Source organism: Mus pahari, chromosome 2 (genome assembly GCF_900095145.1).
Source record: "Mus pahari chromosome 2, PAHARI_EIJ_v1.1, whole genome shotgun sequence".
NCBI lineage: Eukaryota > Metazoa > Chordata > Mammalia > Rodentia > Muridae > Mus > Mus pahari.
This window is the reverse complement of record NC_034591.1, coordinates 66,012,214-66,035,302: the sequence shown is the minus strand read 5'-3', so window position 1 is coordinate 66,035,302 and position 23,089 is coordinate 66,012,214. Positions and strand designations below refer to the sequence as shown.

At 43.1% G+C, this 23,089-nt stretch overlaps 1 protein-coding gene across 2 annotated transcripts in view; it reads right to left on the bottom strand.

Moving 5' to 3' along the window:
* The window catches only part of Cntnap2 (contactin associated protein like 2), a 2,102,194-nt gene that overhangs the window by 37,957 nt on the left and 2,041,148 nt on the right, over positions 1 to 23,089 (bottom strand). Inside the window, exon 1 of one of the 2 annotated variants that reach the window (XM_021190269.2) lies at positions 19,315 to 19,460. The exons of the other annotated variant lie outside the window; for it this stretch is intronic. The gene's annotated coding sequence lies outside the window, so the exon portion shown is untranslated. Of the gene's footprint in view, positions 1 to 19,314; positions 19,461 to 23,089 lie in introns of those variants that run through there. 2 annotated transcript variants of the gene reach the window in all.

The following is a 23,089-nucleotide window of genomic DNA, read 5'->3' as shown; positions in this document are numbered from 1 at the left end:
TACTTGGAAATAACATACGGTGCCATCACCAAACTGTATGATACATGTAATAATAACATTGCAAACTTCTTAACCCCAAGAGAAGAGTATTTCAATTAATTTTATATAGTTTAGGAGTTAAAAGTAAGATTTGGCTGGAAAAAAAAAAAAAGAATGGGTTCTAGATTCTAATTTGGAAAGCAAGTTCTAAGGCTCTACCACGGATTGGCTAGGTTAATTCCAGGGCTGTGTTCAGTTCAGGATAAAAGACCATTGAGCATGACTACAATAATTAGGGTGTGTGTATTGGCCTGTCCTTAGATTTGAGCAGATGAAGACATCAGAAGGACCCATAGATGTGTACAGATATTTCCTCTGAATAGAAACATTTCTTCCTAGAAGGAAGAGGGAAACTCCAAAGTCTCAGGAATCTCATGAAGCACACAAGGTTCAGGAAGCTCATACAAAGCCAAGGATGCTCATGAATCATAGAGGGATCAGGAAGTTTATGAAACATACAAGGTTCAGGAAGCTAAGAAAACATACAAGGCTCAAGAAGCTTAGAGAGTTTTAAGAGTCATAAGACCCCTCTCCATGGTTATAAATGCAGGGAACAATTGCTGGGGCAGAACAATCTTTTTGCTGGAGCTGACTGAAAGTTGTGCAGATAATACCAGGGATACAGCTTTCATACTGTATCACCCTCAGAAGGACGGATTTCTGATGATTGTAGCTGCCTTTGAATGATCCATGCCCTGTGAAAATCCCAGCATTTCATTGGTTCACGAAACTGTTATATGGAATCTCCTTTGGTTGTTAATGTCCTTTCTGGGATAAATAAACACTGCTAAGGCAAATTTACATAGCCCACAGGAAGTACATGATATTCACAAACAAATATATATATATATATATATATATATATATATATATAGAGAGAGAGAGAGAGAGAGAGAGAGAGAGAAACTTCTCCCATGAATTTTTAGGCCAAGGTTCTAGATGTGGAACTATAATGGCTACTTTTGAGAAATATCCAGTCTGAAAAGGAGAGAACCTCTCATCACATCCATATAAGGATTCCTGTTAACTCCTGACTGCTCCAGAAAGGCTGGAAGGAAACATGTGACTCAGTCCAAGGCTGAATGCTAACATTCATGACTCTTGGGAGTAGGGCTGACTAGCCTCCTCCCCTAAGGAGCACCCACTGAGGAGATTGTGTTTATGCTATGTTGTCCATGTTAGACAAATGCAATGCTTGTGTCCCATTATAGGTGCCATTCTTGAACATTCTGCAAATAGAACTGTCTCCTATGGAAAGCCTATAAGCTTAGAGGTGTTCATTATCATGGTGTGACCAGGAATACCTTCCAACTGAGCAGTTGGGAGCAGAGTGATAGAAGGGTAAGGAAATTTAACATCTCCAGATATGTTTCCTAGGGAAAATGAGAAGGAAATGACTCAGAGCACCTGCTTCATGCAGAAGCCACAAGAACAAAGGAAGTTCCTGTAAATTGTGTAGCACTGGGCCCTGTTACTGATGCTGACTGGCTACTTCTAACAGTGTTCATGGTGACTGAAATTTGTGGAAGGTGATGGTGGGTCTCTGTCTCTTGATTCTTCTCTCCTAGAAAGAAAGAATTCAGTACACACACACACACACACACACACACACACACACACAATTGTTGTTTGTTTTTAGTAAAGCAAGTACTTCAAAGAGATTGAAGTAGGCTGTCTGAAAAGAAGCACAGCAGCCCAGTGGGTTCTGGGTTGGGGACTTCAGAGATGGTATGTGGGCACTTAGAAGGTGGGTGGTGTGTTATAATGAAGTCTAGGTCTTCTTATAACAAGAATGCTAGATCTTGGGATGCCAATGGGACTGAATGTTGAGTTGTGCTGAATTCAGAGATCCATCCATGGAGAAGGCAGCACATTAAGACCCTCACATTTTCCTCCCCACTTATGTCTAGCCATCAGATTGTAAAAGGAGAAAGTGAGGAGGAACAAAGTCATTCTGAAACCTGGTTGCCATCTGTTCAGGTGTCAACCACTGAAACCTGTTATGTCTGTGCCTCTCAAGTCATCATTCCTCTCACATCATGAATGCCTGGGCTTGGACACGTCTTTAAACTGAGTTCACTTATTATCTGAGGTAGGGCAGGTGTTTAACTTAGAACAAATGATCCAGTGTGTGCGTGTGTGTGTGTGTGTGTGTGTGTGCATGTATATGAGTATGTCTGCGTGTATGTATGTACTATAAAGTATAATATGTATTTGTATTTATTTATTCATGAAGAAGCCTTGAAAAGCAAACACACATGCAGGAACTGTGAAAGTACACATGCCCAGACATTAGGTCTCATTTGCTTAAAAAAGGATCCCACACAGTCAGAAATTCCATCAGAATATGAAGTGTGTTGATGCCAAAAGAACTACATCTCCACTATGGGGGCATCTACACCGGGTGGTTCCTTTACCAAGGTACCTGAAGTTAAGAAGAACATATTTTAGAAGAGAGACTAATGCAATTGCCCCCTACAATACTCTATCTACCCTCAGCTCTGCTAGGAAAGAAAGCACACAGCAGGATACCAGGGAGAATGAGGCCCAGTGTGGAGAAAAATGCACCGCCTACAAGGTGCTGCAGCAGCTGTAATTTGCACCTTCCTAAGTGGAGACAGAAGAGCTGTCAATGCACACAGACAGCTAGGAGGGTAGAGATAATGACAGAACCAGAGAAAGGGCCCCGCTGGGGAAATAAGCAGTCAGCCAGCTCTGTGGGAGCCAGAAATGAAGGCCTCCCGGGGAGAATCTGAGACTGAGTAAAGTGAAAACCCACAGACCCCAATACCAGCCCCTGGAAGAGACTCCATTTGGGTAAATTAGAGAGGGCTGCAGGTTCACTGTCTGTCTCAGCGCAGCTTTGTTCTTCTTTGTGTTTTTACTTTGAGTCGTTCTGACTAGCTCCCCAAGGCATCATTAACCATTTGCAGGGGGATGGACCCTCAGTGAGGAATGTAGCACAATTGGTAGTGTGCTTGCCTAGCATGGATGAAGCCTGCCTTTAATCCTTCTCCATACAGAAAAAGAGCATGGTGCCACATGCCTGAGATTCTAGGACTAGGGAGGTGTAGGCGAAAAGGTCAGAAGTTCAAGGTTGTTCTTTGCTCCACAGCAAGCTAGAAGCCAGACTGGACTACAGGAGACCGTGCCTCAAAAAATAAATAAATAAATAAATAAATAAATAAATAAATAAATAAATAAATAAAATAAAATAAAAATAAAAAATAAAATAAAATAAAATAAAATGAAGGCTGGAGAGGTAGCTTGGCAGTTAAGAGTGCTTGCTTGCTGCTTTTCCAGAGGACTGACATTTGGTTCCCAGGACTCACATTAGGTGGTTCATAACCACAACTCCAGCTCCAAGAAGTATAATCCTTCTTATGGCCTCTACACTCACACACATGTGTGTGCACAGGCACTCACAAACACATACCCACTCACAGACAAATGTGCATATATACCCACACACATCAATAATAAAGATAAAATAAATTCAAATCCATAAATAATAATGATAAAACAAGAAATATAAAAATTTGATAGCACATCTCTAAACCTTTTTTGAGAGTCTACAGCTTGGTTTAGACTCTCAAGGGAAAGACATAATCAAAATGGTTGGCTTCAGACCTGCCTAGCACATCTCACACCCCCTCAGAAGTCTCCATTCCTCTCAGAACCAGAAAGACTAGGACATCCAAGGCTCTCCAGGAACCCTGGCTCCCTCAGCCTTTGGGAGTGACTTGGTGGCTGCAGGAGTTTCACAGGCATCTCTCAGTGGCTGTCCTACTCCATAAAGGGAGCTCTGCTGGCCAGATGGTAAAGTCCAAATGTCCCTCTTTCAAATCCTTCCTCACAGAGCAGCAGGAGCAGGGGACACCTTATGGATGCAAACCTTTGCATCACTTACTTCCGGAGGGACCTGAGCCAAAGTACTCAATTCCCCACATGCAGCATTTGAAGGTCATTCAGCCCACCTCATGGTAGTTTGTGGATATGTAGATAGAAGGCTGAATCCAGGACACAGAGTAAAGTCCTCCCACTTCCTCACAGTGCCACTTAGAGATGGAATCTGAGGATGTGACATTTCCTTCAGAGGGTTTGTCTCACTTCCAGACCTAAGTCCCTCACCATCACCTTCCCACAGCTGGAATGATACCCACGCTATCCGTGCTTACTTCAGCGTCCCCATACTTTTATAGCTACTTCTAGATGGGCCTCCCTGGATGGCCTGCTCTCATATTTACTCTCCCAGCTTCCTATTCCATTGGCTGCCCTTAGATTAAGGACAGCTTCCCAGACAAAGACTAAGCCCTGAATTATCCCACAGTCATTCTAAAATTTGATTGCACATATAAACATATCAATTACAAAGTTTAGGTTTCATGTGTACATTTACTCACGGATACTATGTATACAAGCACTGCATTGACACCAGGAGCTCTTACTAATTAATACCTTCTAGATGAATAGTCTTATGATTGGTTGGTGCTGTAAAGAATGGACAGGTAATCTCTATCCAATATGAGGATCTGGTAGTCAAGATAAACATTAATCCAGGCATAGCAAACTAATCTAGACATAAAAATATAAAGCCATGGCTGGAGGGGAGGGCAAAAAATGATGGACAGGTTCAGTTCTAGGTATTCCAGTTTGCTGTAAGTGGAGGATAGTCTTGGATACAGATGGGTAGAATCTTAGGATACATACTGGGCAGAACTTCATGTTTCAAGGAAGTTTGCCTTGAACTTGGTAAGCACTGAAACATCTCTCAAAATTGTAAACTGTGGTGAAAAGTAGAAAAATTTCAAGCATGGGAAAAAAAAACCAAGGATGTGTAAAAGTTAGAGCCACTGAGAGTTGGTAAATGAGATATAGTACATACAGAAAGTGGAAGGTCAAACTAGGAGACCTTCACAGCCATCTTGAGGGAAGGAAGTCCAACTGAGCCTGATGCAGGGGGATGGAAGGGAGGCTAGTGACTTAGTGGAGACTATAAACAAACATATAAAACCTGGCTTTATTTGTCTAGGGCTTGACATATTGAAGGGGATATTGATAAATGTCAGGACAACACAAGATCAGGAAAAATTAATATAATAAAAGACACTGCTTATTTAATTGACAATAAAATAGGAGCTTTCTCAAGGGGTCTTTATTGCTTCCTATTTACCTCGAGGATCTTGATTAAGCTGGAAGTCAGCCAAGGGGCACCAGCTCTTAGGAGCTAGTCACTGGCAAGCTGACCTGAGCAGGGACAAGCTTTTCCCTGTCTATTACTTGTTTTGATGATGACATGTTCTGTGGCCATTCCTGTCAGCAAGTTCATGGGTTGAAGAAAGGTTGGCAATTTGAAAGGCACATGGCATTTTTATAGCGTGCAGTTAACTTCCAGGCCTTCCAGGCTAAACTTTTATGAGAGTGACTGGAAAGGTCAGGGGCTGAGACAAATGGAAAAAGTGCAAGCAGCAAGAAATCGATGATGGTTGTAACTAGGAGGGGGTGGGGGCACTAAAAGTTACCACATGTGCACGTGGCTCTCCTTTCAAAATGAAATCCTGATAGAGCTAGCGCCAGGATCTCTGAGCTATACATGAGGCTCCCAAAGCTGAGTTTCGTGAGGGAAGCTGTCACAAGGCTTAGAGGTAGCAGAGCCAAAGTTGCTCTAAAAGACCTAGGTCTGTAAAGCTACCAAAGCTGCCAGTGTTTACTGCAGTGACCATGATTACACATGTGATGCAGAGGTGAATGCACTCTGCCGCCTTAACTAAGCAGTTTAGTACTTCTTATCAATGAATGTACAGTTTTCCTGGAGGGAAAATCTGATAGGATTCCACGTGCATTAATGTTGATTTTAGATTCAACAGAATGCCAAAGAAATTCATAAATTCTGAGCCAGAATTTATAGCTAGATCTACCCATGGGAACTGTGTTCTGGCCCAAAACATACTGCATCGTTTAGGCGTAAAGTCCATGTCTAACTTGAAGCAAATGGAGACATGACTGGTAGTACCTTCCTTTCCCACCAAGACAAGAACACCGACTTGGGATTATATTGAGTCACAGACATTAAGTGAACTTGGCAAACAGTTAACACTTAGGAGACTTGGCAAAGAAATCCAATGAAGTGATCATGCCATGAAATCTCTTAGGGCTGTCAATGCTGAGAAGGCCTGGGAGAAAGCTGCCCTCAGCTAACAGTTGGTGACTAACAGATAAAGAAGGCAGGTTTACTTTATTTGCAGTCTCTGAACCAGGAACCATCATGGATATAACCCTAAGGTTGATGATGATAACATCTGTTAACCCCAGCCTTTCCAATACTGAGCACACAGCAATAAACACTTTCTGAGTCTTCTTCAGGAAGAGCCTTTCTTTGTGCAGTCAGGGTTGAGGCTCTGTTGTTTGGTCAGTAATGACATTACTGACCTTCATATCGTATGGAACTGATGTTTGCATGGGAGCCTGGAGCCAGGGCTACTAAAGAGAGTATAGGAAGCTCCTGATTCTGACCAGAGCCAGGCAAAATTCATGGGTCAAAGAAGTAAAAAAAAATATTAAATGCATAAGTAAGTATAGGATGTTGGCATACTTTTGACAGTTTTATCAGAGGAATAATTTGTATGCAAAAGCATCCCAGTTTAGATGTCCATCTTGTCCATCACTGATAGATATCTATGGTAATATAGTAGTTGTCACTGAAGGAAAATTAAAATCAAGGCCTATAATTCATGTAACTTAGGGCAAAAGAGTTGTGTGAGCTTAGAAGCTTGGGGCTGAAAACACCGCAGAACAAACCTGGGCATGCCTGGGGCTGACTGACCATATAGATATGTTAACCAGATGTTCCACTGCCCCAGATAAGCATCCGCCCCTCGGGATTCCTGACATCCTGACTTGCACGTACTACTCTGCTGACGTGTAATCATTCTGCTGATGTTTAAATGAGCCAATCGTGTGCAACTGCACCAATTCTCCCTAGCCCCCGACTCTCTCCCTATAAAAACCCCTAGCTTTCGGGCCTCGTGGTTGATTCCTCTGATACGTAATGACCTGGAGCTCCGTCATTAAACTACCTCGTGTTTTTGCAACAAGAAGGTCTCTCATGTTTCCTTGGGTGGGCCCTTTCCTGAGACTCGAGTAGGGGTCCCCGAAAGTGGGTCCTACAGTCACAACCAAAATACAGGACATTTAAATAAGTTTGTACAGATTTACTTTTTGTTTGTTTCCTGATATTTGTTGGGTATTTTAGAGCATGCATGTGAAAGCGAAGACAGTTAAACCTTTACCCCACTGGACATACTTGTAAGACTTTTTAAAAAAAATCTCATAATCTGATAAGGAAATTTTAGATCAACCTAGTGCACGCTTAAACTCTAATCAGATCAGAGTCCTTGCCTCAGTAAAGCTTGTTTCTCTTTCTTAAAGCTCTCTTCAGAGACAAAAGAACATGTTTTAGGGGTATGGAGATAGTGTGCTTACTTAACTTCCGGGCTTGGGGGGTAGGATGGAGTTTGAATTCATACTTCTGCACAATCGAATATGAATCTATGCCTGTGTCAAGTACAACCTTTTATATCTCACGAAATCCCCAGAGGCTCCTCTTTCAATTCTCTAAGCAGAGAAATGCTCAGTGGAGCCACCAATGCTCCCCAGGGACCTGGCCCCGTGGCCTTCCCAAGTCTCTTTCTTTCTTAACACTTTCACAGCTTGCATCTTTGTAAAGTGAAAACCCATCAACAAATGAGTTATGGCCCAACAAAACCACTCTGTTCTGTTCTTGGGATCAGGGCAGTTCCTGCTCAGAAGATCAGGTAACTAATTAGATGCCGAGCAAGAGACCATGGAGAAAAGTAAAGAAAGGACCTTGTGTCAAGGGGTGTTGGCAAGGATCCCAGAGCACTGACTGGCCGTGTAGGAGAAAGCACAGGATGAAGGGTGTTCTCTGTGGATATGAATGGGAGAGGAGAGAGTGCAACTGCATATTGTTGACCTCGGGCAAGGAACATACTCTCCCTCACCTCAAGGCCATGACCAGTTCCTCTCCTTGTGGGACAGTGGGCTCAAACAGATGAGGTTACTGCCCCTCAGTTCTAACATCCACTTGAGATGTGTTTCCCCAGAAACCATCTGACCATGTGCTTTATATCTTTCTGGCCCCCTGCTTATGTGTCAGGTCCTCAGAGAGGCCTTCTCTGTCCAACTGAACCTATACAGCTCAATCTGTCTGTGTGTGTTGATATTGGTAGGATCTTAATAGACTAGTCCACATAGTAAGTTCTAGGCCAGCCAGGGTTACATAGGGAAACACCATTTGAAAAGACAAAACAACAAACAAAAGGCTCAGCACATCTGAGATCAGAGGCCTGATGGTCAATGCTGATTATCAGTTTAATTGGATTAAGAAAGAAACAGGTAGGGATTACTGAAGCAAGCTTCTGGGCGTTTCTTTGATGTTTTTCTAGAGGTGATTAGATAATGAGGATTCTGACCTGATCAATAGATTAATGCCTTGATGAAGACGTAAATAAGAGTATTACCAGATGCTAGTTAAAGACAGGAGGTGGGAGCTAGGTTGAAGACATAGGGCCATTAGGGTCATGTCTTGGGGACTATATCTTTCCCTGGATACTTTCTATAACTTCTTCCCTGAGATTCCCATCTGCCACGATGTGAATTGCTCTACCTCCCAATTTTCTATCCCTGTCATGACATCACGAGGGACTGAAATCTCTGAAACCATGAGGCAAATAGTATTTTCTTCAAGTTGTTTCTGTCAGGAATTGGTTACAGTGGCAATAAAAGTAACTATGACAGAGATGAGAGGACTTCTCTGAGTCTCTTGAGTCAGCTGGACAACAGATCTGAGCTCACAACATTTTTTATTCACAGAGACTTCACAGAGCACCTTATGAATAAACTCCAATTAAACTAGCCCCGAGAGCGTGCTACTGCAAAGACAGCCCTCATCAGAGTCAGACTTCTGCTCCCTATTACCCGTCTAATAATTCTGCTATGAATAGGAAATATTGGTTTGGAAAAGAAGGCAACCTTTGAAAGGAACATGGCTGAAGTGCACTTTGTGGTTTCAATCTCCTAGTGTCAGAGACAGCATATCGACCCAATCAGACACAAGGATGGTTGCAGGGAGCCACAAATGGACTGATCAGTTGAATAGATGCCACACAGCAACTATGACATACAATTTCAAAAATTAAAAAGATATGTATCAGAAAACTTAGAATTCATTATCTCTTTTTATTCAAATCCTTTACTGTTATGGAGAAATGAGAAATGTTGGTTTGGAAGTGAAGTACATTATTGGGTTAAAGTCCTAGCCTGTGTAGCAGACAGCTTTGCAGCTATAGACCCCAATTCCTTAGTCTCTCTTTTGACTTTTTGAAATGTAAAGAGTTTGAGACCGGGTCTTACATAGCCCTGTTGCTGAGAATCATCTTGAACTCCTGATCTTCTGTCTCTAAGCATTGAGATAACAGGACACTGCTGTCACACCTGGCTTAGCTGCAACATATAAATCTGTACCTCTTGATCTGTTATTGCCATCTCTAAAATATCCATAATACATCTTTGCTATGCCCACTGCAGTGAAGTCTGCTTGACAGGCCGAGAGGCCTGGAGGCACTTACAAGGCAAAGAGTTTCAAGGAAACTCAGCTCCTAGAACCTTGGCATTGTTATAGCCCGTATACTCAAACCCTATCCCCACCCGTATACTCAAACCCTATCCCCGAGTTAGTATGGTGTATGCTCTCTTTCAGTATTGTTTTATTATAAGTGCCTTTAAAGATTGAATTTTAACGTAGGTGAGCCTCCACCAGTATTCCAACGTCCTAGAAAATCCTTGAAGCTGTTGAGCTGGAATTCAGTAGGAATTCAGTGAGAAGGTTACCTATTCAGTAACATTCAAATTTACTTCTAGTAGAAACTAATTAGGCATTACAGAGAATGGAGCTAGACTAGCTCTGAGCTAGTCTGCAGAGTGATTACTTAGGACAGTAGCGAGTCTCACCCAAACAAGGGAATGCACAATGGCCTAGCGAATAGGTGGGCTTAACACAAGACTAGCATTACTCCTGGTTCCCTTCTTGGTGGTAAACAACACCAGCCTGGTCCCCGCCATCTTTTGATGTATACATTCCTTTTGTTTTGTGTCACTGCAACTAGGCAGATGTGTCCCGCCTGGCTTTTCTTGTTTTTTCTTCTGTATAAAAAGTTTGATGCTCAATTTAAAAAAATTACACTCAGATTCTACACACTCTCTCTCATGTCGAGTCTGTCTGTCAATTCCCGCCGACTCCATGCCCATCTGTCTGAGACTCTGATTTGCACGGATTGAAGAGGGCCCACTGAGCCCGGTCTGTGGCACATCTTCAATCTATAGTTTTGTCCTTTAGCCTCAAGCCACTGTATCTCTTCACTGGACCCCCATAGCATCTTCCTCTCTGGCCTCCCTGCCTCTACTCATACCCTCCCTATCATTTGGTTATACAGAGTCCAGATGATATTTTAAAATGCTCTACTGACTTGCCATTTAACTCACCATAAATTTCAGACTACCTGCTGTAGCAAGGCCCAAGAAGTCTCTTAGTAACAGCCTCCTCCCTGGCTTCCCTACCTTTCTCCACCTCCCTTACCACTTGCAGCTGCACTTGTTCTCTTTAAGGTCAGAAAATCAATGGGCCTAACTGGCCTCAGGGTCTTTGCTCCTGCTGTCCCTATTAACAGGACTGTCTGGCTCTTACATCTGGCTGCCTCAAGTCCTCACTAGGGGCCTCAGCTCCTGCTTGGATCTATACCATTCTACTGATTAATTCTCTTAACAGTATTTATCCGCAGTTTAAATCATTTATATACGTATTCATTAATTTTTGCTCTTTTTCCTCCCAAGAGACTGCTGTTCCCTAACCCCACTATAAAAGGGGCTTAGAGCTTTCTCTGTCTGCCTGCCAGGGGAAGATCTGCCCCTTACGAGTCAGAATCTTACCAGAGAAGTAGGGGATGTGTAGTAACTGCAAAATAAATCTATATATAATCTCTCAATTCTATAAGGAAACAGCGTTGTTGGCTTTTTTCTACCCCCTCTGAAGTTTGTTGTAACACAGACATCCTAGGTAACAGGAATAAGAAAAAGTCAAGTTTGAAATGATCAAAATTGTAGAGTATTTGCAGCAAGAAAGGCTTAATACAACCTCCATATGCCTGGCTTTTTCCATAGGGATCCTGACTGAAGCTCTTGGCTGGGGATCTTGGCCACTAGCATTCTCCATTAACAAATAGCCTCGCTTGCTTCAGGTTCCACTCCCCACTTTCTTCCTCCAGCTCGGTAGGGGCTGATGCCTGAACTTCTTCATTACTCCTCTGAGTCATCATGTCCAGGGAGCACTATGTTTTATGATGCTATTTGCTTATGCAATCTATATGTGTTGCAATAACCCACACAATTTTGATCTTGATCTAGTTTATTTCACCCATAACAACAACAACAACAAAAATTCCAAATAGCTGGTCACTGGAGAAATGGGGTACAACAATTACACGCACTTCAGGTAGACCCTCTGTTTAGGTAGCAGAGCAGGGAGCACAAGGTAGGGAGCATCTTGCTGAAGGGAATTCTTATTTGCACACCTATTCACTTGTGATATGCAACCTTTATTGCCATCTTGACCGGTATAGAATCACCTAGGAGACACACCTCTGAGGGACTTTCCAGAGAGTTTTACCTGAAGAGGCCAGACCCACCCTGAATGTGGGTGGCATCATCTTACAGGCTGGAGTCACAGACTGAATCCAAATGAAAGAGGAAGTGCAACACTCCCTGATCTCCAAGGAGTGAAGAAGCCCCGCTGCATGTGTCTGCTGCCATGCACTCTGCCATGATGGGTTTTACCATTTAAATTGTGGGTCAAAATAAGTCCTCTTCCTCTTCAGCTGCTTTTTGTCTGGTGTCTAGTCATAGTGGCAAGAAAAGTAACAAATGTATCACCTCACAGGTAGCCTGCATTAGGTGGCCTGCATTAGGTGGCCTGGGGTCCTCTTCTCATTTACTTTCTCCTGACTGCTTCATGGGGATGGTTTTCTGCCACTGTGTCTCTGGTGGATATTTTTTCCCTTTGTTATATTTGGGAGAGAAACTAGATAAAGCACTTCTGGGTTCACCCTGCTTCTATGTAACCCGGAACCTGTAGGGTAACTGGTCTAACTGAACTGCCCTTCATAGCTGCTGGGAGAAGGACAAATCAGTTTTCTCCAATGGAGCGACACTAGGTATATCAACCACTCCAGGGCAGGCGTTATGTTCAGCAGTGGGAGACCAACACATATTGGACTCCACAGTTTTTTGTGTGCTCTTATTTGCTATGGTTTGTTAATTCTTTTCCCTTTTTCTGTTATGGTGTTGTTTTATTTGGTTTTCTTGGTTGGGGGGTTATTGTTGTATTGGATGTTTGGTTTGGTTCTTTTTTGAGAAAGAACTTAAAGTTGGGTAGGTAGGGTAAGAGAGGATCAGGAAGGATTTGGGGAGGGAAAAATATGATCAAAATGTATTTAAATATAAAAGTTGTTTTAAATGATAGAAGATATAACAAGAAGAATTAAAAAGAAAAATAAAGTGGAGAATCAGTCCATGGGAGCTAGTCTTTCATTATCAAAGTCTAGCTCAATTGCTAATCTCATGGGCTATAAGTAACCTCCAAGTTTTTGTATTTTTTTTTAAACCATTTTACATAGAAAAATGAAATGAAAAGGAATTTTTAGGTATTCTGAAAAAGCTACAATTCTGACATGTAGAAATGAGAATGAAGACATCTCAAACAACAAAGTGCACTACTGAATTGCTTTCTCAATACTGAAGACAGAGGTGGTCATTGGACACCCAGAATTCAGAGCCTACTTATGTCCAATCGTATTGGTGAGCCCCACAGTATAAAGGCCAAGGAATATTCACAATACAAAGCAGTAGCAGAATGCCAGGGCTTCTAGAGTCCCAAAGCTGTCACATTCTGCTTAGTCAGAGACAGTCTGACAGAGAAAGGGGCAATACTACAGAGGGGATTAGGAGAGGGGGATCACTCAGCGAACAACGACCGGAAGCCCCAGCAGACTTCACTCAGGGGTTGCTAAGTAGGCTAAGTCCAGTTTCAATCAGCTGTCAGGTGGAGTAGATCAATCTGAATGGAATGAAAACATTGATCTTAAAAGCAGACCAGTAAGTAATGTCTGCTGAATCTTCAGAGATGGGTCGGTCCAGCCTTCCCACAGCCAAGACCCCTCCTATCGCTTGTTCTCAGGCCTTACAGCCATCTAACTTGTCTTTACATCTTTGTAGTAACTACCCATGAGCTTGAGGCTTGCCCCAAACCTCTGGATTACTGAGTCTCAACTCCAGGCTCCAATCATTCTCCTTATCCACAGCATGGAAATCTGCTTCATCTGAAGATCCAGCAGTGCTAACTGACCCCACCTCTTTGGCCCCAACACATTCACAAGCTCCCCTCTACAGAAGTATTTAGCATCTAAGGTAGTTAAAAGCAACTCTCCCTGTGCCTAGTTTCCTAAGGTCCCTGGCCCCCAGGCTGCTCCTCAGTTCCTGCTGCTGTTCTTTACCGTTACCCTCCCCTGTCCTTTTTTGGGTGGGCGGTGTCCAGCTCACTTCACAGCATGATACCTCTAATTGATGATGTCCCAAGGATGCCCAGTGTCATCTCAGTACTGTATGTTCAGCCTGGCAGCCCCAGGGTTACTGACCTCTCACTCTGACGCTGTGTGGCCAGTGCTCAGGCCTTCTTCTTCGATTTGTATAATTGATTTTTTGAGCCTAAATGTAGGAGCTTATATTCAATTGGCTTGGCTCAGACTTAGAGCCACCTAAAATAATGATGATAGCTTACATTTAATTCAAATTCTCAAACCATCAGAGTGCTTTCACATGTCTATAATGGTACAGCCTGATTCCCTTATTTACCATGTCCCTTGCTCTTCTTGACTCTTCATCATCTGGAAATGTGCTTAGCAGGAAGAGCATCAATTGTCACACATAAACCTATTCAGGAGCGAGGAACAAGGGACCCAGCTCTGTGAAATGCCTTGTCTTATTGGCTCATTCACACTGTATTCTAGAGATGAGGTAGGCGATAGACCACCCCATGAAATTCCCATGGATAAGCACACAGGAAAGCACAATAAAGAAAAAGAAATCAACATGAGGGAAGAGAAAAAGCACCTAGCAGGGTGTTACAGACAGCTGGCCAGAGAAGGGCTCTTGGAGCAGACCAGAGTGATAACAGGAAAGGAATGGACCCCTAGAGAGCATGCGTCACGGAATTAATCAATTGACTTCCTGCCAAAGAGAGTTTCAAGCAGTTTTTGACTTTTGTCGATACTATCAACTAACCCAGAATTTTCTTCACACTGGTGGAGAGCCAATACAATGACACACACAGCACCTTTAAAATGGTTGTTGAATGAGTGGAAATGGAGCATTGTGGCAAGGTGTTTCAGAGGCACTGATGAAACCAAGGAGCAGACTGTCCCCGCCCATCCACGTATGTCCTGTGACTCCTCTGTCCCTCTGGGCATTCCTCAGGGCATAATTAGATTCTGATCAATTGATCATTTGTCAGCAGTCCATTTCCAGCTGCTTCAGGAACACAAGCTACAACTCCAGACTATTTAAATGTAGTGTAGAGTCACAAATGTCCAGGTACAAGACTTCTCTTCTCACTGACCTTGGAGCACACACTTAAAGCAACACAGTTCACTTGGGATGACTTGGTACTGAGGAACTCATCTTCGGACGTACAAATCACATGTTTCTTCCCACATTTCTAATTCCCTACTTACTAATCTGGAATCTTACCAATTTATACTGAATGGATACCATTTAAAGTATTGTTTTAAAATAAAATGTTCATTTTATATGTACATGTGTTTTGCCTGCATGTATGTTTGTGTACCACATGCATGGCTGGTGCCCATGGAGGCAGATGAGGGCACTGGATTCTCTGGAACTGGAGTTATAGATGATTGGTAAACTATCACATGGGTGCTGGGAATTGGAACTGGGTCCCCTGCAAGACCAAGTGCTCTTAACTGCTAAGTCACCTCTCCAGCCCTACAAGAGATATTTCTGAGAGTTTGCATCTCTTTGTTTCTATTTCCAGCACTTCTGAAGATTTGCAGTGCTTTCCTCAGATTATCCACGCATGCCAACCACAAATGCCTTTGCATTCTGATGTGTGATTTGTCTAAATCCAGGGGAAGAGATTTTTGCAATCATATTAAGGAATTAGTGACTAACGGAACAACCACCATGCAGTAGGAAATACTCAGAATGGAGCAAATGGAAGAACTGGAGGTGGAACAGGGAAAGGACAGAAATAAATATGGTCCAATCCCTGTACTGAGGATAGGGAACTAGGTGCTGGAACATATGTGAAACACATGGGCAGAAACTGAGAAAAGCCAGAGCCAGAGAAAGGGTATGACAGCAGCAGGGAGTGCTCAGGTGAAGTCGTGGTGGGAGCACAGTGAGAGCCTGGGCACAGATGGACAAACAGGTCATGGTGTGCTGGGACCTAGGGAGCTGCATGTAGCTATCGGGTAATGCATTTGGTAGAGAGCTGGATGGGAAATTGATACCCAATGGTGGACAGCTGTGCTATACAGCCAGGCCTTCAGGAACATCTACTGGCTACCCAAGCCAGAGTCCGACCCTGCAGGTTCTCAAGTAAGGATGATTCTGCCAGCTCTGTGTCCCAGCAGAGACTTTTGTTTTGTTGAAACTTTACAGGAGACAAGGCAGAGCCTAGTTCTTTATTTCAAGGCATTTTTTTCTTTCCTTGTAAAGAAACTTAGGCAAGTGTCCTCTGAGCAGTGTTACCCTGAAGAGACTCAAGGTGATCATTTTAATGGAAATAGTTTCTGTTTCTAAAAAATGCATGAAGTATTTAAAAATCTCCCTTCTGCTATTACACCATCATACCAAAATGCTCTTTGCGGTACTTGTGTCTCCTAGGGCCTGGAATGAGCTTTCATTCAGTCCTTGTCCAATGACTGCCCTTCCAAGTTGGTGAAAGATGGAAACAGAATCAGGAGAATAAAAATGCATTTTAATGTCCTAGAGATGAGAGCTCAGTGGTTAAGAGCACCCACTGCTCTATTGGAGGATCCAAGTTCCGATCCCAGCACCCCCACGGGCCAGTTTACAAACACCTGTAATTCTAGCTCCAAGTGATTTGAGGTCCTCTTCTGATCTCCCTGGGCACCTGCAATGCACACACTTTAAAAGCGCATTTTGACTGTGATTATTTGTCGCAAGGAATGCCATCATTGAGCTACGTGTGTGTGGTTGCACAGATGGGTAAAGATTTAGAATGAAAACTGGATGACAATGGAGACTCCAAAGCAAGTCTTCTGGGCTTACAAAACTACTCCTTAGCAAGGAAGAATATTTAATGTACACTAGAATGGGAAAACACTCACTAGTATAGTTCTGTTTTGTTTTTGAGACAGGCTTTTCTTTGAAATGTTCAGGCTAGTCTTGCAAACATTCAACAGAGTAGTGTAGGGGCCATTGAGAAAGCCTCTGCACAGAGGTTCATGTCTTCCTAAGAACTTAGCCTGGAACTTGGTGGATTCCAATAGGAAGAAAATTTGTTATATCTTTGTGTAAGTATATGTATAATGTGTGTATGTATATATGCATATGTGTTTTATATGTTTGTATGTATGTATATGTGTGTTTGTATGTGTGTATATGTGTACATATGTGCATTGGGGTGTGTGCTTTCATATATGTGTCAGAGGTCAGAGAGTAACCTCAGGTATTGGTCCTTGACTTCCACCTTGCTTGAGACAGGATCTGTCTTTTGCTTCTGTATATACTGCATTATTTGGCCCCCAAGTTCCCACAGATGCTCCTGTCTCTGCCTCCTATCTTGTAGACTGTAGACGCATGCTACCATGTCAGGCTTTATGTGGGTTCTGGGGATCTGAACCCAGATCCTCATGCTTACGAAGTAAGTAATTTTCCCATTGATCCATCCCAGCCAAGGAGAAGAAATTAGGACATAAAACACTGTTTTCTTTCATATACATTGGTCCAATTATTTCCCACTCCACCCCCATTCCCTATCTGTCCCATGGGGCAGGCATCACTTCAAAGCATTCAGAACAAAAGACTGCCTTGCTGGAGCAACAAGGCACTCTCCTTTGGCACTCTCCTTTGGCCCTTTCCTTGTTACACTCACTCTATCACCTAGAGACTCAGCTGCACATAGATTACAGTCCTGGGGCTGAGGGCGATCACTGGCAGTACAGACAGCATCTGCAGCACATCCTTTCATGAGGGAGGCAACATCAAGGCCACACATTTTATGTCAAATTCTCTCGAATCTGGAAGTCTTGGGAATGTAAAGGCCAGGATACTATAGAAAGACTGTGTTTTAGGAGTCAAGAGATAGGAGCACTTAGAAGGAGTGTGTTAGTTTCCTGATTTGTAGGATACGGGTAACATTAGATAAATCTTAAAATGTAGTGAGACTTCTTGGGGACAATAGAGCCAGAACCTTTAGGAAAGTCAATAGTAAACGATTGACTTTGAGAAATGGCTGCTATTATTAGTTCCCTTACTGATTTTCAGTAACTGCAGGATTTAAATAATAGCCAGCAGCTATACACGAAAGGGTTTTAAATATACTATTATGAGCTGAAGCTTGGTCACATAGCTCAGATATTGACTTTAAAAGAAAGAACCCCCACCTGAGCAGGTTAAGGTGGTGAACTTGCCACTTGAACACTTATTTCATTGAGCAGGCGTCATTTGGATGGGGATCCTACCAGGGCAGAGTCAGAAAGAACAGAGAAACAGGTAGTTTTCTCCAAGTTCTGTCTGTGTTCTTTCCTACCTTGGTCTTCCACCTGATCATTTCTTCTGGGTAGGATCGAGGGATGTGTCAGCAGTAACTGTGACCCTAGCCCAGCAGACTAATTCATAAGAATTTATGATGTAAACTTGATGGTACCAGAGGAGCACCAGGATTCCCCCTTATGGCAGATTTTATTTCTCTCTGGTTCTGCAAAGAACAAAGCTGGGTATACAGAAGCAGTCATCACCCTTCCTGTCCTCCCACTCAAGGCAAGGCTGACCCTGTCACACCACTGGGAGAATGCTCAATGGAAATAAGCTGAAGGAGTTCTAGGTTTCCTAACTCTTATTCAAAAGAAGAGCTTCCTTTCAGATGTTAAGGAAGTAAATCACTAGCACACTGAAGGAGAAACCACACCAGCACAGAACTGTGAACTTCTAAAGTACCAACGGTGCTGGTGAGCTAAAATGCAAAGAAATGAAATCAGTTCAGGGAGTCAATTCAATGTTCTGCCAACCATCCAAGGGGATTCTGTCCCCAGGAGAAGAGAAACGAATCCTTAGAGTTCTCTGCCAACACGAGGGTGAAAGATTCAAGTGTCTTCAGGAACAACCAAACACTAAGCTAAGTTTTGAAGGGGAGTTGGGGGAGGGGAATCAAACAGGCAATCCCTTGCTGCCTTTACTCACTTAGAAAGAGGCAAAACAAACAGAACCACTTAAACTTAAGATAACAATCAGAGCAACCTACATGCTTTCTATTTCTTCAAGGTATTAATTCTGTGGTGTTATTTAGGGGATATTGTGTTTTGCAGGACTGTAAAAGCTTGCATGCATGCTTCTGGTGATGCTTTACGGTTTGGTATGTGTATGGATGGGTATATTTCTAAGCTTATAGAAAGATCTTGCTATTATTAATTATTAGAATCCTATTACAACAAATTAATTTGTTCTAAATTAAAAGGAAAGCCCTTCGCTTTAAACGAATATGATCAAAATCCTAAGACACTGAGCAATTTGCACCGTGTAGCCCTCAGCATTCACCCGCGCGGGCACGCATACACATGCATACCCTTGGCAATGAATGAAGCAGTACTCAGCACATTTTCCTTTGGTGTAGAACTACTGGTGCTGCTAATGCAAACCGAGACACTCTAAGTGACACTGTCTTGTGGCATTTCTGCTCTCCAAAATACATGGACCTTGCCGGGATCATCCTATCTACAGTCAGATATCCCTTAAGTAAAAACATTGCTTTACAGAGAGGTTGAGACCCAATCACACTATCACTGTCACTGAGGTCCTCTTCGCCTGGACTTCAGGAGAACACTATTTATTGCATGGACCCAGACACTCTGTCCACGTGGGAACCCACCAGTTGGCCATACTTGCCTCTTTCTTTCGGCTTGCTCAGGTGTGCCCTTGCCTTGGGATGCAGGTGGATTTCCCACTGGCCAGAAATGCTTCAGCCGCCCCTAGTACAGTCCTTTGTCGCCAGATGCTGGAATTTCTGCCTGCTGCTCCCACCACTGGTGAGATCAAACTCTGAGCTACTGAAAAGCAGGTGAAGGGAGGGTAGAAAACACGGAGTGGATTCCTGGATTATTGGTAGCAGATCTGTCAGAGGAGCCGCAGCCACAATGAAGTACCCAAGGAGACACCTAATACATGGACTGGAGTTGTGTAAAATGATTGTATTCTGAATATAACATTACCTACTGCTTCCACATGCTAGCGATGCACATAGCACAGTAGAGTGTGGCTCTTCTAGCGTTTGACCACCTGTTCTCATACATGCCTCTGATTCTGCAGTGCTTTAAGGAGGACTTGCAGGACCTGGGCTTTGGGGGAGAAACTTGGTTCTCATTTCAGCTTTCACTTCTATGGAGATAAAGTTCTAGTCTTGCTGAGGGTGGCATTAATAGTGGGCTCAGCAGGGGAAGGGAGGCTTTGCTGATTGTGTAGGCAGGGAATGCCACGCAGAAACTGCACCATGGGATGCTCCTGAGTGGGACATTCTGAGCGGGGGAAGAAAACACAGTGTTTGCTACTCTTGAGCTTAGAGTGAGCTCTGGGTTCCCTCATTCTTAGAGCACGGGTTACCACCTGCCTAACACGCTACAACCATGGAAAGGCTGTTTCTGTCCCCCACCCTCATTTAGGAAGGGTTCCATCATTCCACTGTTTTGGGGAGCATTAAAATATTTCGGTATCCTATAAAGCCAAGTCTTGTTTATTTAATTTAATTTTTAAATTTATTTTGAGACAGGGTCTCACTATGTAGCTCTGGATGTCCTGGAACCCAGTTTGTAGATCAGACAGGCACCAAACTCACAGAGAAATCTGCCTGCCTCTGTCTGCTCACTGCTAGTCTGCTGCCTTCCTCTGGGACAGCAGCAGGGGCTATGGCTCCTCTATCTACTGCATTATTCGGAAACATCAGAGTTTGAAAAGGGCAGTGGGTGATGTGAACGGCGGGTGGGTGATTTAGCTATGGTGTCCTTTCTTAAAGGAGGGACAGGACACAGTGCTGGCTTCATGGGGATTCTGTAGTCACTGCCATGCACTGCGGTAAGGATTAGGACCCACACAGTAATACAGTTTAAATCAGATTGCAAATGCTAGACACTCTCAAAATGAGAAGCAACTTAGTCTGTTATAACAGCTGTTCAAACACATAATCACTGTAAAGACAATGTTCAGGCTAGGTTATGATATGCTATGTATAATACTTTGAAAAAGTCAAGCCTACAAGGACAGTGTCTCTCAGGGTACCAAAGGAACTGGTGAGGACAGGGGTTGGTTACAAAGTTACAAGGGAACTTGGGGTTTTTTGTATTGTTCTTTATATTAATTAGACTAGTGGCTGCCTGGATATATAGATTTTTCAAAATTCAGTAAAACCGCATTACAAAAGGTGATTTTTAGCCTATTAAATTAAAAGCTATGATAAAGCCACATTAACAATGAGATTCATCATGTTTAAGGACTTTCTGTCCCTGCAACCAGTTGTTCCTTTTTCCATCACCTTAGAATGTTCTACAGACAGCATGAATATAGCTTGTTTCCCATCAAGAAACCATAGGCATGAGCCTAGAAAGTCATGAGAACATATGGGTAGGGAAGAGCCAATGTCCACACAGACTTCAAGGTATGGGGCCAAGAGTGGCCTAACAATACACTAAGCCCACACCTAGTTCAGTTTCCACATAGTGAGAGGTATTTCCATGCAGGCGATAAGCAAGATCAGCAGAAGAGCTTTAGGGAGATGGAGAAGCAGAAAAAGAAGTGTATGTAGATCTTGGACACACCTGCTGATGTAAGAAGAATAAACCAAACAGAAATGGTTGCTGAAAGAAAGGAGCAAATGCCAACGTTCCTCATAAATGGTTTGAAAAATGGTTTAAGCTCCTTGTGTGACTCTGTGTATGTATGTGTACTGTGCCCAAAGACTTTAGAAGAGGCTATCAGGTTCCCTGGAGCTAGAGTTATAGGCAGCTGTGAACTGGTCAGAATGTCTACAAGGAGCTGAACTAGGTTCTTCTGCAGGAACATATGTGCTCTTAACCACTGAGCCATCTCAAGCTCATCATCAGCCTGCCAAGTCTCTCTTCACTCAATGTCCAATATGTCCAGGGCTGGGCTAGAGAATCTATTCTCTCATAGTATCTACAGCAGCTGTTCTCAACCCATGGGTTGTGACCCCTTTGGGGGGGTCAAATGACCCTTTCACAGGAGTATCCTAAGATTATTGGAAAACACAGATATTTACACTATGATCCTAACAGTAGTGTAAATATCAATACAGTCATGAAATAGCAAAAAATAATTTTTATGGTTAGGGTCATCACAATATGAGAAACTGTATTAAAGGGTCTTGGCATTAGGAAGGTTGGGAACCACAGATCTACAGCTTCCCAGGGCCAGTTCTGGAGATGTGGCTTTGGGGACTACCAAACCTACAGCCACACACAGTTTCCTAGAAGAGAAGAATTCTGTAGGTGCAGAGGGAAGTGGCCTGATGCTCTGGAGACTGGCAGGTGCTCAGGGTAAAAGGAAGCCACTTGGGTTTGTGTGGCGAAGGCTTTCCCAGGGGCTGCAGTCAAACTCTTGAGACTTCAAGGGTTAGAGTAGAAGGAGAGTGTCAATCAGGAGGGAACCTAGATGGGCCTAGTGGTTCCTGAGGGGAAATGTCAAAGGGACTTCTGTGTTGTTTACTACATCTCTCTTGTACCTAATGCCTGGGTACCACATCCAAGTAGTCAGCGTTTCTTGAGTGGATGAATGAGAAATACTCAGCTAGACACTCACACAGTGTCTGCTTCATTTGACTCTTACAGCCATTGTGGGAGAGACATTGCTACTCTTTCTTCTTGGGGCACCCCCTGCACCCAGAGAAGTCAAACGATTGGCCCAGAGTGTCGCAGTTAACAAATATAGCAAATGTGTCAGCAAAGGATGAGCAAGGGTAAAGCTCGTAGGTTTCTCTTGTCACTGGTAGACCGTTAATGACAAACCTGAGCATTTTACATTTGGAAACATAGGAAAGACTGATTTCCTAACGGAATGATGGAACTTTATGGTCAAGCCAATAATGTTTAAGTGTTCCTCAGGGACATGAATGGAACTGTTTTGCATACAGCATCTGTGACAATAAAGCCTTTTTTTTTTTTTTTTTTTTTTGGTTTTTTTTTTTCGAGACAGGGTTTCTCTGTGTAGCCCTGGCTGTCCTGGAACTCACTTTGTAGCCCAGGCTGGCCTTGAACTCAGAAATCCACCTGCCTCTGCCTCCCAAGTGCTGGGATTAAAGGCGTGCGCCACCACGCCCGGCTGACAATAATAAAGCCTTTAATGATAGCACCAAACTAGGGCATAGAAAACTTGCCCAAATTTTCTTATCTTTGGGCTTCTTTAAATGAATTGAAACTTGCATTAGAATATGCTTATTTCTGACTCTTATTTCCTTGCTTCTTCTCTTCTTTCCATCTTTCTTTACTTCTTTTTCTTGAGATATGATGTTATGTAGCCCAGGCTTGCCTCCAACTTGCTGTATGCTAGAGGGTGATCCGGAACTTCTTTTTCTTCTTCTTCTTCTTCTTCTTCTTCTTCTTCTTCTTCTTCTTCTTCTTCTTCTTCTTCTTCTTCTTCTTCTTCTTCTTCTTCTTTT